This window comes from Sinocyclocheilus rhinocerous, unplaced genomic scaffold, assembly GCF_001515625.1.
Source record: "Sinocyclocheilus rhinocerous isolate Xijiao unplaced genomic scaffold, SAMN03320098_v1.1 scaffold594, whole genome shotgun sequence".
In the NCBI taxonomy this organism is placed as follows: Eukaryota; Metazoa; Chordata; class Actinopteri; order Cypriniformes; family Cyprinidae; genus Sinocyclocheilus; species Sinocyclocheilus rhinocerous.
The window spans coordinates 1,369,847-1,384,389 of record NW_015645059.1 but is presented as its reverse complement, the minus strand read 5'-3'; the positions used below and the strand labels follow the sequence as shown (position 1 = coordinate 1,384,389).

Here is a 14,543-nt window from a genome sequence, read left to right as displayed (position 1 = left end):
TTGTTGCTTTTGTCTCCTCTTTGAAACATCCAAAATACATAAAACCATCACAAATAGCACACATAACTATTACAGTAATTTTATAAGCCGACCAGTAAATGCGGAGTAATTCTTTTTCTACTTGTAGAGAATAATCACATCAGTCAAGGTCAAGGCTTGGATTTCAACCTAAAGATTAAAGTTCTTTCTAAATTTACACATCACTGTCAAAGAATACAACAGGTGTTTGTTTTGCGTGGAGCCAAAATGGCTTCAGTAGCCATCAAGCACTCAGTGTACTGTATAAAAGCCCAAACCAGCCAACCAATTTATCCCCAATGGGCCTTTGACATCTCTCAAGCCTGCATTGACCATCTGAAAAATACAATAGCAAAGTGTTCTCCAAATTTGAAAGAAACATATAAGAGCACATGTGTTATAGGCTTGTAATGGCCGTCAGCAGCAGAAGGTATGTCAGTGGGGCCTTGCGCCCCTCTATTCAGGGGAAATTGAGTGAATGGGCCTGCAAAACCAACAGACATACAGAACAATAGAACCAAAAGACATTATTTCATGGGCGAGTGGGCCTCTTTAAAGAGAGCAGCTGACCTGTGGAGAGCTGTGTTGTTCAGGGAGGGCGAGTCCACAGACCCCACGGCCCAGTGACAGCAGATAGCCATCAACTCAAGAGACCTCAACTTCCATTACTGCTGTAAACAAACACCTGCTTTCAGAAGAGAACAGGGCTCTGAGGTCTTTCGCAGTGTGACATGAGCGCGAGAAGGTGATTATTAGCCAAAAAATTAGGTCCTTGGAAGGATGGAAGTGCTGTCAATCAAAAAGCTAAATACTGTTTGAATCCGTTTCAGAGAATAACCCACAACCTCTAAAGAAAAATACACAAGTGGCACATTTTGAAGAGCATATTTTTATTTTTAGGTATGTGAATGACAACATGGATATTGTCGAGTTGGTTGTAATATCAAAGAAGCAGGTTATAATTGTTCAGCGGAAAATAATGTCAAATACGTAACATTGCATGAGAAAAGAGTATGTCAGTTGAAGTGTGCTGCTTGTTTTCATGCATGTCAGTTTGCTACATATTCTTGCTTCCCTCAAGTCTACAGAAAAAAGGAAATACCAACAAACAAGACCAACACTTTGACAGTAAAATGAAGACAAACAAAGACATATTAAACAGGTATCTACAATGTTACATGAGCCAAAAAAAAATTCTCAGTAACACAGATGCGGTAAGGGACACAATGTGTAGTGTTTCTTTGAATACAGATGGTGTTTTTGCATTCCAATATCTGGGTTACAATTAGCAAAAATAAACTTTTTACAAAAAAATTTCCTCAATTTGAATAAGACAAATGTGATAAAAACCCAATATGTAACGCTAATACCGCCAAATTCTTCAACATCAGGGTTTTTCCTTTTGCTCAGACTAACTTATCATTGTGAATAACAAACTATTTTACATGGGTTCTTCTCATGTTAAAAAAATAATAAAACAAGACATTTAATTCAACATTTCACCTCAAATGAGAGCAAAGCAATTGTCCTACACTTCCTTCAACCCATTGTGCTTATGTCCATTCCTGCTGTAACTCTCAGTAGCAGCGAGCAAATCCTTACAAACATTTGTTCCAGAGCAAGAAAGAGGGAGAGAGAAACTACATTTATACCATTTTCCCCTTCGAATGACGTCCTGACATGTCAGTGTTAATGACATGTTTAAATACATTCAGCCACCAATAAAAAATCCCCACATACAACAAAATGTAAACACTACAGAGGGCATAAAACAATAGATATTAATGACAAACCAACATTAATACAATATTTGAAAAAAAGTGCAATTTCCCCACATCTTGGAGGCTGAATGCTGCTTGCTGCTACTTTTACGGTCAACCAATTGGTGTAAAGAGGACGGAACCTTTGAAAGGATGTTAAACTTACTGTACAGGCCAAGAAATTAGTGGCAGTGTTATTGAAATCAGAAATATGTCATGGAAAGTAGTCAAATCTTTAACGGAAAAGAAATATAATTAGATTTTCTTTATATCTTTGAAATAAATAAATTAGTAAAGATTTAATAAATAGAACCTACAGCTCTAAACGAACAAATCTCACCTACGTATCTGTTCTTGGAACGTGTTATTTATAATGCAACATGCGCATTAATATCAGTACCAAACATGATTTTGGCTAAACTGAGAACATTTTCATAAGCAGCGAAGATGCTGGATTTAGACTTCAGTTGCAAACATGCAAGTCAGCGATTTTACGCCTCTCCAAGTACAAATCATTTTAACAACCTTTACTTTAGAGCAAAAAAAAAAAAAAAGGAAAACTAAAATAAAATGCTCGAGGTACCTTCCAGTCGACGTTAACTTAGCAGATTCATGCTATACAATACATTCAGTGAGTGTCCTACTCTTAAAAAATAAAATAACATAAAATAATTGGGGTGGAACCTTTGTTACGTTTGGAGCGGAAACGATTACGTTGCAAGTGCTATCCAGTTACTCCTCAACACTGTCTCTGCTCCTCACCCTAACAAACAACCACAGTAGTGCAACACTGCCAGTGCTCCCCAATCCTTAACACCAGTCTCTAAAATCCTCTAAAAAGAGCTTAAAACTATCTGAAAATGTCAGTTATATGATTTTTTCCTTCTTAAAAAAGCAGCCCTTAAGAATCAGCACACTGTCTACAGCTAAAAATTGATAAAAATAGCAATGTTAAAAACCATTAGCTAAATTCTGAAAATCTAGTGCTATTTGTATTTTGACTACATATGACTACATTTCCATACAAGCTTTTTTTTTTTTGTTAAACACTGTTATATCAGTAGGTGTTTAGCAAACATCATAGTAAGTGTTTCTGTTTCCTACACCAGATTGTCTGAGAGGTTAAATGTCGGTGTGATAGAGGAGGGTTGCTGTAGTGCAGTAGTGATGTTTAAAGGATGAGAGCTCTGGAAATGCAGGTGGTAGGGTTGGTGTTTAAGTAACGCCTGGCCTGCTCAGTCATGATCAGCTGATCCTCTGTTTTCCCAAAAACCACCGCCTCCCACTCGCTGTTGGCCTGGCGGATATGAAAATAGATATTTGAGTTTGACCAAGTGTTTTTATTAGTAACTAAAGCTGTGAAAAACTGTTTTTGTTACTTAAAATTAAGCTGAGAAAAAAAAAAGAAATCATTATTAGATAAAAAAGTTATTAAAAAAAACTTGTTTCCTTCATAACTAACTGAAGCAAAATAAGCAGAAGTACTAAATGACTAAAACTAAAATGAAAACTGAAAAAATAAAGTAAAAGCTCATTTAAAAATATAAACAAATACTATAATAGTATATAAGTAATACTAAAACACAACGTCTTACATTTGTTAAGGTTTATAATGAAACATTCAGTTATAAAAATTCTAAATTTAAGCATTTTTATTTCAGTTAACAAGAGTCAATTATGCGTTTCTGCAAGCACAATGGATATTAATAAGTTAATGTCACATCAGATTCTTTTCTTCTTTCCTTTGATGCTAACAGAACAAATGAGTGAATTACCGGAGTGGGTGTTTGGTATGGTGGGCTCCTTTGGGTCATGTTTTCTCTCTTGTCCTGTGGGCTAAGTGAGCGGACTATTGAAAAAGATTCCTTCAGCGATCCAGGAGAGCAACAGTTCTCCTCTCTCTCTGTCAATGGCATCATGAGCATTGATCTGGTCAGTAGGTCGTTACTATGAGACTAAAAGAGGGGCGAAGATGGTGTGTGAAGAGGAGAAACAAAAGCATTGCAAACTCAAAGTTAAAAACACTCATGCATCATAAGTTTGTAAAGTAGGATAATGGTCTTACTGCTCCATTGCTGTTAATCTGCTGTTGGGGAAACAGCTGTACATTTAAACAGTCTTTTTCCCAGCTGTCCAATACCAAAGACTTTCTCACTTTCCTTGCAGGAGCTTCCATCTGCTGTGAACCCCAAATGACACAGTTTAAAAATAAAAACTAGTGTTCAATTTAAGAGTTAACATTAGATAAAAGCTGTCGAACATTTAAACTAAACCCATTTGCATGATTGTGAGAACAAATATGTAAGAAAGTGGCCAGTACCTCATAAGATCTGAACTGAGGTTGGTTCTGCACATGTGTGAAGATGTCAGCCCCAGTTTCCTCTTTCAGAACCTCTCTGATGTCCTCCTCAAGAAGTGCCAGTGGTTGGGGCTGAACACACCAACATAATATATCAAAAGACAAATTAATGAGTGAAGCACCAGATAAATGTATGAATAGCCTTTTATAGGTGAATCTTATGTAATCTGTCAAGTCAATATTTAACCTCAAAATTCAAAGAAAATGAAGGCTGTTTTTGGGACTGTTAAGTTTTGTCCTGACAAATATTTGAAAAATATATTAAGTTATAAAAATATTCATGAAGTTATATATACACACACACATATACAGTATCTCACAGAAGTGAGTACACCCCTCACATTTTTGTAAATATTTTATTTCTTTTCATGTGACAACACTGAAGAAATGACACTTTGCTACAATGTAAAGTAGTGAGTGTACAGCTTGTGTATATATACACACATATATATATACATACACACACACACACACTGTGTGTGCTCAGATCAGGATTTTTGGAGCCGATCACCGAAACAGTATCTGCCGATACGATGACCGATACCGATCTTTTTGAACCCTAATTTTTAACATGTAGAATTATTTATAGTGATACTCCAATCAGAATGGGGGAATTCCCCTCTTAGGTGGGTCTTGTGGGAGGGATTTTCTAATTTGGGTGGAGTGGGGCATTTTTTTTGACATTTTTTAAAAATATATAATTTTCTCACCTAAATATTTGATCATGCAGTGCATTTTTACAATAGGGCAATTGCTGCACAAAAGTTTACACACAGCACAATCCTGATTTCGTGAGCTGTATGTGAGGACAAAGTATACTGCGGCCGTCCAAGTTCCGTAACACAATTTTCGCCATCAGAAGTGTCCGTGTGCAGCCCAATTTTTGTGACCGCGCGGATGGCCCGAGAACAGCGCAGGCTGTTTTACAATATATATACATACATATATTGCTGTAGGCCTCTTAATAATGACACAGCATCAAGGGTTTTTCCATTTGGACTTACCACCATTCTTAACGGGCCGTGCATCTTCTCCTGGGCGGCCAGGGCGTTTTTGAAAGGAGTGGGTGTTCTTGGAGTGTGGACTATAATATTCTTATGGAGTTTTGGGGTCCTAAAACTGTGAAGACAAAAATAGTATTAGTCATTTCTTGATTCTGAGACTGTCAGCTCGATTTTCTCAAACAGCAGAGGTGAAGAATAATGCCTGACCCTGCATTCTCCTTCTGGTGTTTTGGTGTGGTCTCTCTCTGGTGGGGTGTGTTAAGAAGGCATTTCTGTCCACACACTGGAGTGGATGTAAGAGCAGGATTGTCGAGGCTCAAGGGCTCACCACCAGACACATTGAAGAACTAAATGGGAAAAAAGTTTTGAATGAATCCACACAATTCTGTGGTCTAAAAGGTGTTTTGTGTTATAAATCTAGCCATACCCGAGAGGGTGAGAATGGCAGGCCTTTGACAGGGGTGTTTTTTGGTGAGTTCCCACTGTTGTCTATGTAAGCACAGCTCCTTTCATCTGCAGGTGACTGATCTCCTCTCTCTCTCCTCTTCTTTCTCATGATGGACGGTGGTGGAGAGCTGAATCTGTTCATGCAGGTGTTAGAGAGAGCCACAGACTTGCCCTGGTTCAACGTGGCACACTGCCTGCTCATCGCTGGGACAGTGGGAGCATTTATTGGATAGGCCAGGCTTTCTGTGCACCTCTCCAGGGTCGTACAAACATCAGTGGGGTTAGTGGCCTTCGGGGAGGGGCCTCCCTCAGTGAGATCAAAGCTGGTCACATCACTCCAAGCCAAAGGATCCTGATGCATCAAAACATTTACCTTACTTTTCATTAGGTGGCAAGTAAAAATATGCATCTTTGATATCATTTTACTAAACTGAACTAAATAACTAAATTTATAATGCCGAGTAAATTATACTCGGCATATAATCAAGTAAATTATATGTAAGCAATATTGAGGTTAGTATACTTTACAGAATGTATTCAGAAATACGGTAAAAAGTGAACTGAGAAAAATAGAAAACATGAAATCTATAACATCAAATATAACTTCACACCTCACCTAAATAAATACCGCCTCTTTTAAGTTTAATATACTATAAGGGTGTGCCACTTTCAAGACCAAATGCAATTTAAAAAAAAACATGAATTTACCTATTGTTTTATGGATGCACAATATAGGTACAGTCTTATATCAGTTATTGGCTAAAATACTTCTTCTTCTTTTTTTTTTTTAAATCAATAAGTATCGGTCGATATTGATATTTAATTGTGCATGCGTATTTCCCCTATTTTTTATCACCTAATGCTCACCTAAAGTAATTTTTTTTTAAAATAATTAAATAACACTGTTAATCCTTCTCAAAATACATTTTTTCCATATTGTACATTATAATTACTTGTAGCCTTTAAAATAATTGATTTTAGTTTTTGATATTTTAGATTTAATTTATTTAGACAAAATAGAATAGTATTTTAATATCGTCCATTTCTTGGTTTTTAGTAATCAATAATTGTCAAATTACTGGTATTGGAAAGAACTACTATATTGTATGTGTTATATTTTGTATCGGCCAGAATTTTAATATTGTCCAGAATTAACCGTTTTGATCAAAATATTAATGCAATATTAATATTCAACATGTATACATTATAGAAATATTATAATATATTTTTATTACAAAATAATAAAACTATACTATAATATTATTCATACTTTACTATCTATATTACACATAGATAATACATTATCTATATTATAGATAATGTACTATCCATATTACATTAGATTTTTGTAATTCTCTGCTTACCGAGTCAATAAGCTCCATGGTCTCTGCAAACTCTGGGATGGTCTCTAGAGTGGACAGCACAGCACTGGCCTCAGCAGCCAGGAACTTGCTGGGAGAGACAGGCAGAGGCATCGCAGCAGGCTGGCCCTCCTCTAAACGACACAGCTCGACCCCTCTGTCCTCCACACTCTCTGCAGTGGTGACAGTATCATCGGGAAGGCTGTCCGACCAGCTGGAGTAGCTCTCTGGATTCTGTATAGAACAAATCCATTGAGGTCAGTGAGAAGAAATTATGATTATGACACTACTTCATTTATAATATGTGAATTTCATATTACTTTGTGACCATATGTGACCCTGGACCACAAAAGCAGTCATAAGTAGCATGGGTATATTTGTAGCAATAGCCAACAATACATTGTATGGGTCAAAATTATCGATTTTTCTTTTATGCCAAAAATCATTAAGATATTAAGTAAAGATCATGTTCCATGAAGATATTGTGTAATTTTCCTATCATAAATATATCAAAACTTAATTTTTGATTTGTAATATGCATTGCTAAGAACTTCATTTGGACAACTTAAAGGCGATTTTCTCAATATTTTGATTTTTTTGCACCCTCAGATTCCAGATTTTCTCAGAAGTTTACAGATTTTCGATCAAATATTGTCCTATCCTAACAAACCATACATCAATGGAAAGCTTATTTATTATTATTTATTAATTATTTTATTATTTAATCTCAATTTCAAAAAATTTACCCTTATGACTGGTTTTGTGGTCCAGGGTCACATATGCTAAAATCTCTTGTAAACATTTATGATATTAACCGAAAAAAGAATAAAAGCAATATATTCTCTATGGTAATGATACACTGCATTCTTGCTGACAATTGACAAGGAAACGGTGAATAATTATTTAAAGCCATTCATTTTCACCTAACCTAATAATTATAAACATGTTACTCTCCTAAGTTAATAATATTATTTATAATGATAAGATAAATTATAATATGCAGAAAAGAATACAGTATGTATCGTGAATATAATTTTCAGATAATATAATGATGAATATTACAATTAATAAATAAGTGAAAAAAATAAAATAAAATAAAAATATTTAAAAAAAACATGCTTTCATGCCTGAAAGCGGTCACTAGTGGTAGTTTTAGTTAATAAAACCAAGGGTGGGTGTGAGGCAGGGAGGCAGTGAAGGCGGGTAGGATTTACGAAGCAGCATAGCTAGAAATGAGGGTATGGGGGAGTAAGATGGGAATGAAGGAAGGCGATGGGACCTATAGCGCACTATTCTACGCGCACACACAGTGTTTCTTACACGAGGGCCCAACTGTCTTCTGACTTCACTTCTTCACTTCTGGGTTGAGGTGATTGTGCCAGCGCTCTCGGCACTGCTTGCCTATGCGGCCCTGTAAGTGCTTGGCAATCACTGACCACCGTTTGGGCCCATACTTGTGAACCAGCTCAATCACCTGTTGAGATGTAAAACAGATGATCAGAACCTAAGTGAGACTGAAGACTGGAGTAATGGATGCTAAATGCTTTCAGTTCTTCTGGTGGTAGAGGAGGAGGACAATGACTTTTGCACTCTAAAACTCTGAATCAGGACTATGAGGTCATCACACCCCACCCAAATCAGTCATCTTTTGCCATTTATTCATCCATCTCTGTCTTCCTCTGAGGACACAGAACACCCGGCTCGTCTTACCCTCTGATCCTCCTCTTTTGTCCAGGGTCCTTTCACCAGCTCTGGGTTGAGCACCTTTTGCCAACGGTGCTGACATTGACCATCTGTCCTTGTCTGTCAAAGTGCAACAAAATCCCACATCAACACCTGCAGCAAGTACACATACACCTACAATAACATCTTTACTAACTCACAGGCCTGTCACTAATAATACACCATACATTTAACAATAGTTCTGCTGAAATTCTATCTAGCCTTTCCTTTGCAACAGTATTTTTCAGTCTAAAGATAGAACTTAATATGATGCTTTATAGTAAAATAGTATAGTATGGTACAGTATAGTAACATTTAATTTCATTTTAAATCCTTTAAAATATACTTTTAAAAACGGGCTCCTCTAGAAAGATTAATATGTATGTGAAATAATAAAAAAAATCACTTCACAGCTACAATAAAATATTCCAGCCACATTTTAAAAATGCTTTTAAAGTAATGATTAAGCAAGTTACTTACTGGGAAATAATTGGCGATTGATTTCCAAACATCAGTTCCGTGTTGCTCAACAAGCTTCTTTAGCTTCTCATCCTGCACACGAAAGAGATATCATGAGATTTTCCACCTCAGACACAACTAGCAGGCTGTGAGAGCAGAACTAACAGCACTTTGCAATTCCCCACCCTTTCCTGTTTCATCACAGAAACCTAAAACGTTTCCTATTATCCCATTTGAAACTTAAAATATCATAGACTGCCATTCAAAAGTTTGCAGTCAGTAAGATTTTTGAAATGTTTCTGAAAGAAGAATCTGAAATGTTCTAACAAGAATTGTTAATGCTCTAACAATTAAGAATGGTTAATGCTCTAACAAGGCTGCATTTATTTGATCAAAAATACAGTAATATTTTTGTGGAAAGTGGAAACCATGATACATTTTTTTATTCAGGATTCTTTGATAAAAGGAAAGTTCAAAAGAACAACATTTATTTAAAATAGTAATATTTTGTAACAAAATAAATGTCTTTACTGTCACTTTTGAGCTATTTAATGCATCCTAGCTGAATAGAAGTATTAATTTCTTAATATATAAATATTGCTATTATATGTGAAAGAATTAGAATTAAAATAGAAATGCATGCATATAATACCTCATCCCGGGACCATTTAATTTTGCACAGGGTCTTTTTGGAATTCTTGGGGTCTCTGCTGTCAGGGTCCGTAGAATGACGTTCATCATCCTCATCTTCACTGCAGCCATAAAACACAAACAAAGAATACAGAAAAGGAAGAGTCAAACACAGTTTTCTGTTTGGTCTAATTGGACAAACATTGTCTCACAGAAGCCATTACTCTCAAACGGTCTGTCTGACACAAACCGTTGAGCAGACAAGCATGATCACTCATCTGTAGATACAAGATGCAAACAGTTTAGAAAAGCAGCCAGCTCGTTAAACAGGACATGCCTGAGTGTAATTACTCTGCAAGCTGGCAATACAAGCTACAAAATTGAATTCAAGCATTATTCAAATTATTCCAGTGCATTAGTTTGCATTTTAATTTATTTGAATATTATTTTTTCCATTATCCAAAAACACACACAAAAAACACATTCAAGTCATGTCCACACAAGTAAATTAAAGTGACAATCACTTTGCCCAAGACTTCAGTCTGTAGGAATGCCTTGTTGCCTGGTAACATTTCACCAATGCAGTGAGGTAGACAGTATTTAATCAACACCATGCACTGGGTAGTTAAGTCTCCCTGGGATACTGGAGCACAAACTTAATGGAAAACCATTTATCCGATGCTAATAGTGACTATCAACATAAACCAAGCTCAAGCCTTATTTGCTGCAGTGCTGAAAGATTTTCTAAAAGAGCAAGGAAGGAAGTCCAATCATTAAAGAAATATGCAACAGCACATTCTACCAGAATGCCTTGCTGCAAAGTCTAAAGTTATGAGGAAATGTGTTTAGGTGCATTTTTAGGCCGAAGTCCAACTTTGACTAAAGCGGTACAAATATGGAAGTCCAAAATCCTTCTTGCTGCCAGTTGCTGCATGTTTATCATTGAAACATTGGCTCTCAGTATTACAAGCCACCCGATGAATGAAGTGTTTCATTTAAGAAACATGCTTTAGTATGATCTCCACCCTCAAGGAAGGGGTGAGGTGATGAACAAGCCTGTTTTGCTTCAGAGGTGATTTGCTTGCATCATTCAGTCAGGAGGCAGGCCAAAGTAATGCCCGGCTAATGGGCAAACAGGATCTGGACAAACTACAATCCTAGTCCGTCAGATTAAGGCCTGCATCTGGTCTCCCTTTTGAAATTACATTCAGCTATCTCCCATCAATATGTGACACATAAATTTACCAACCCCCAATTTAATAGCAACAAAGAGAGGACAGGGGAGAGTACACACACACACACACACACAAACATGTTGGGTTTCCATGTTTTATGGGGTCTTTCCATAGACATAATTATTTTTATACTGTACAAACTGCATATTCTATCCTCTAACACTGAGCCTACCCCAAACATAATTCTCACAGAAAACGAAAACGGAAAAAAAAAATCATAATTTAGTATGATTTATAAGGGCCTTTCCTAATGGGGGCTGAAAAAAATTTCACCATAAGGTCAAAATTTTCAGGTATTACTATAGTGAATAATACCAGGGCCACACACACATGAAAATCTCCATTCATCCATAAATACCATCCTGTTTTTTTACGTACAACAACTAAGCTGTATGTCACCTTCCTTTATAAACTTCATCATTTGGAAAATCTGACTAGACGTGAATAAACGCTTGTGTGCCAAACATTACGCACAAGATGAATATACTCCTTTATTACAACTCTAATTCACATTAATATAAAGTCTAATACTTATTGTTTACCTCTAAATACGCAAATATGTTTGATAAATTTTGTATATTAATTAATAATATATTATATATTCATTTCTAATGACTATATTATATAGGAAATGCTTTCCCTCCTTAATCCCTCCAAATCAGGCTGAATTATAGGCTTTATACCTAGATATTTATTTGAGTGTAAATGTATAACAAATGTGTATATTTATACAAAGAATAAGATTCAACTGATTATATATTCACGATATGCTTTAATATCCTATGTTAAACATAAATGTTGATGGTCTAATAATGTAGTTATTATGAAACGACCTATAAAGGCAGCAGGACGCAACTGTCATCTAATACCATAATCCACTTGCACTTTCTCTTATTTTTTTTTAGTGATCACTATCACATGTAGATAAATGTAAAACTTTTTTATTACATTTTTTTTTTTTTATTAATTTTCGGACCAATTTTACTTCAGATATTATGAAATAGCAGGTTAGCATGCTAGTTCACTTCAGCTGTACTGTTCGATAGGGAACAGCTAGGCTAACCGCTAGCATTCAGGCTAACACAATAAACTAAACTTAAATATTTGAAACGGTTTGATAAATGACATTTGTCATGAGGAAACATGTTTGCATATATAGCAATAAAAAATATGTTTTTTAAACGCTTGAGTCAGTCTTTGAATCATGATCAACCTTGTGGATCAGCAGGTGCAATATGTGATGCGTCACAGGGATCGGAATGTCATATCATGTTAAATATCACCATTTATTAACATCTTAGATGATACTGTGTAATTAAATATTTAAGTATTGTTATTTTGAGCTTTACGGTTGCCATAGCGATTTCTGTTGCGACACAAATAACTCATCTTGGAAACTCCAGATATAAACAATCTAACGTATACGATCTCCCGATGTTTTGCAAGTTGGGCATCAACATAAGATCTGTACATTTGCACACAATCCATAACATAACAATTATTATACTTATTTTAATTAATTTTGACTAAGTTTACAAGGCACTGAATAAGATTCATCATCTCACCTGCGAGACTTCATATTGGCCATGACAACTGTGTTCAAGTCCAGTTCGTTTCAAAGGGAAATGTCTTTAAAACATCCAATGCAATTCTTCTTGAAATCAAAACACACAGCTGACATTTATCCACACATGCTAATGTCACACATGTATCTGTCTTCCGTGAAAAGCTTCAGATCCGTACAGTCACATCCCCGAGAGCAATTTTACAATAAATATGACAAAACGAAAAACGTCCTTCCACAATGCTTGTTATTAAATAATAAAAGCCAAAAAAGAATGCCTTGCTCCAATGCGATCTCAAAATGGTGAAGGTAAAACATCCATTAATATAACTCTGTGTTAGTCTTGCGCGCCTTGAACGCACACACACCCCTCTGTACTGTCACTCTGTACTGTGTTCTTCTCAGCGTGTGCGTTTTTTCCACTCATTCTTTTCATTTTTTTGTCCATCCCGCCGAATCTCGCGCCCAGCCTTCTTCCGGAAACGGGTTTGAAATCTGCGCACGCGGCCTCGCCGCTGATTGGTTGAAAAAGGTGGGCGGAGCAGCGCGCTCTTGTTGTTGAGCAGCAACTGGTCTGTGTCACTCGCTGACGCCTTTTTATTTGCATGCAGCTAGTGGTAGTGTGAGATTACTTTACCGCTTAACCTTATTATGTTTAAATAATTCAGTTGAAGGTATTTTGTAGTGAAGAATTTTTTTTTTTTTGGCAGGTTCTGGATATTGTAATTTACAGCACTGCGAAGTAAAAATATTCTTATTGAACGTATCGCAGAGCTTTCTAATTATGTAAGTCCATGCTGCCCTCTTGCGGATATTTTGTGATTTTTTTTTTGTCTTTGGAAAATTAAACATGAGTATATCAGTTTTGTTTGACATAAAATGTATTTGTTAAAAACAAACAGACAAATTATTTACAATTTAACACATTTTAATAAACGTTTGCCTGCAGTGTTACATATTTCCTACATGCTTTGCTATTTTAGTCATGATGAATTGCACTTTCAACAGACATACTGTATATTGTGTGTGTGTGACCCTGGACCACAAAACCAGTCATAAAGGACATTTTTTTTTGTTTGACATAAGATTTGAGATTTATACATCATTGAGATTGAGATTTATACATCATCTGAAAGCTTAATAAATAAGCTTTCCATTGATGTATGGTTAGGATAGGACAATATTTGGCTGATATACAACTATTTGAAAATATGGAATCTGAGGGTGCAAAAAAAAATCTAAATATTGAGAAAATCGTCATGAATATGACTAATCAAAAATTCAGTTTTGATATATTTACGGTAGGAAATTTACAAAATATCTTATATATATAAGAATATATAAATATATATATATATTTAATATATATATATTTAATATAGTATATTAGTATAATATCCTACATGCCTTTCTATTTTAGTCATAATTGTACTCCAGCATATTATATAAAAATTTTGAATATAATATTATATATAGTTGTCACAACAGAACCTAAAACAGTAAAACAAATATGAAACAAATATAAATAATATAAAATGTGACTGATAGTATTCGTGACAGTTCTGCCGCTAGATGGTGCTGTTGTTTATGTTCCTTTACAACATTATTATTCCTCGTCCCCCGCGTTTAGTCGCGTGGGAGGTTGAAGATGGGCGGTGTGGAGATTGCAACTCGCCATAAAACTAAGAAGAAGAAGAAGAAGAAGTTTAGTCGCGTGACTGATTGTTTCGGAACTTCGGAACAAAAGTCAGTGTGTCTTTATTTCATCGGCTGCTCATTGGTAACATGATGAATGTTGTCTTTTCAGTTAAGCTGGATCAATATTTAGTTCCCAGACACGCCGAGTTTGATTTTTGAATCGTTGCACTTCCTTTGCCTCCCGACACGTCACTGGAGCCAGTTGGATGGAAAGAGTGAGAAAATAATAAGGCAAGTTGTGTCTTTAGTCTCTTTGAACAATCTGAAGCACGCGAGTGACTCTAGA

General features: G+C 35.7%; 1 pseudogene; it reads right to left on the bottom strand.

Moving 5' to 3' along the window:
* Window positions 1-1,213: 1,213 nt before the first annotated feature.
* On the bottom strand, window positions 1,214-13,010 carry LOC107705244 (myb-related protein A-like; annotated as a pseudogene).
* Between the last annotated feature and the right edge of the window lie 1,533 nt (window positions 13,011-14,543).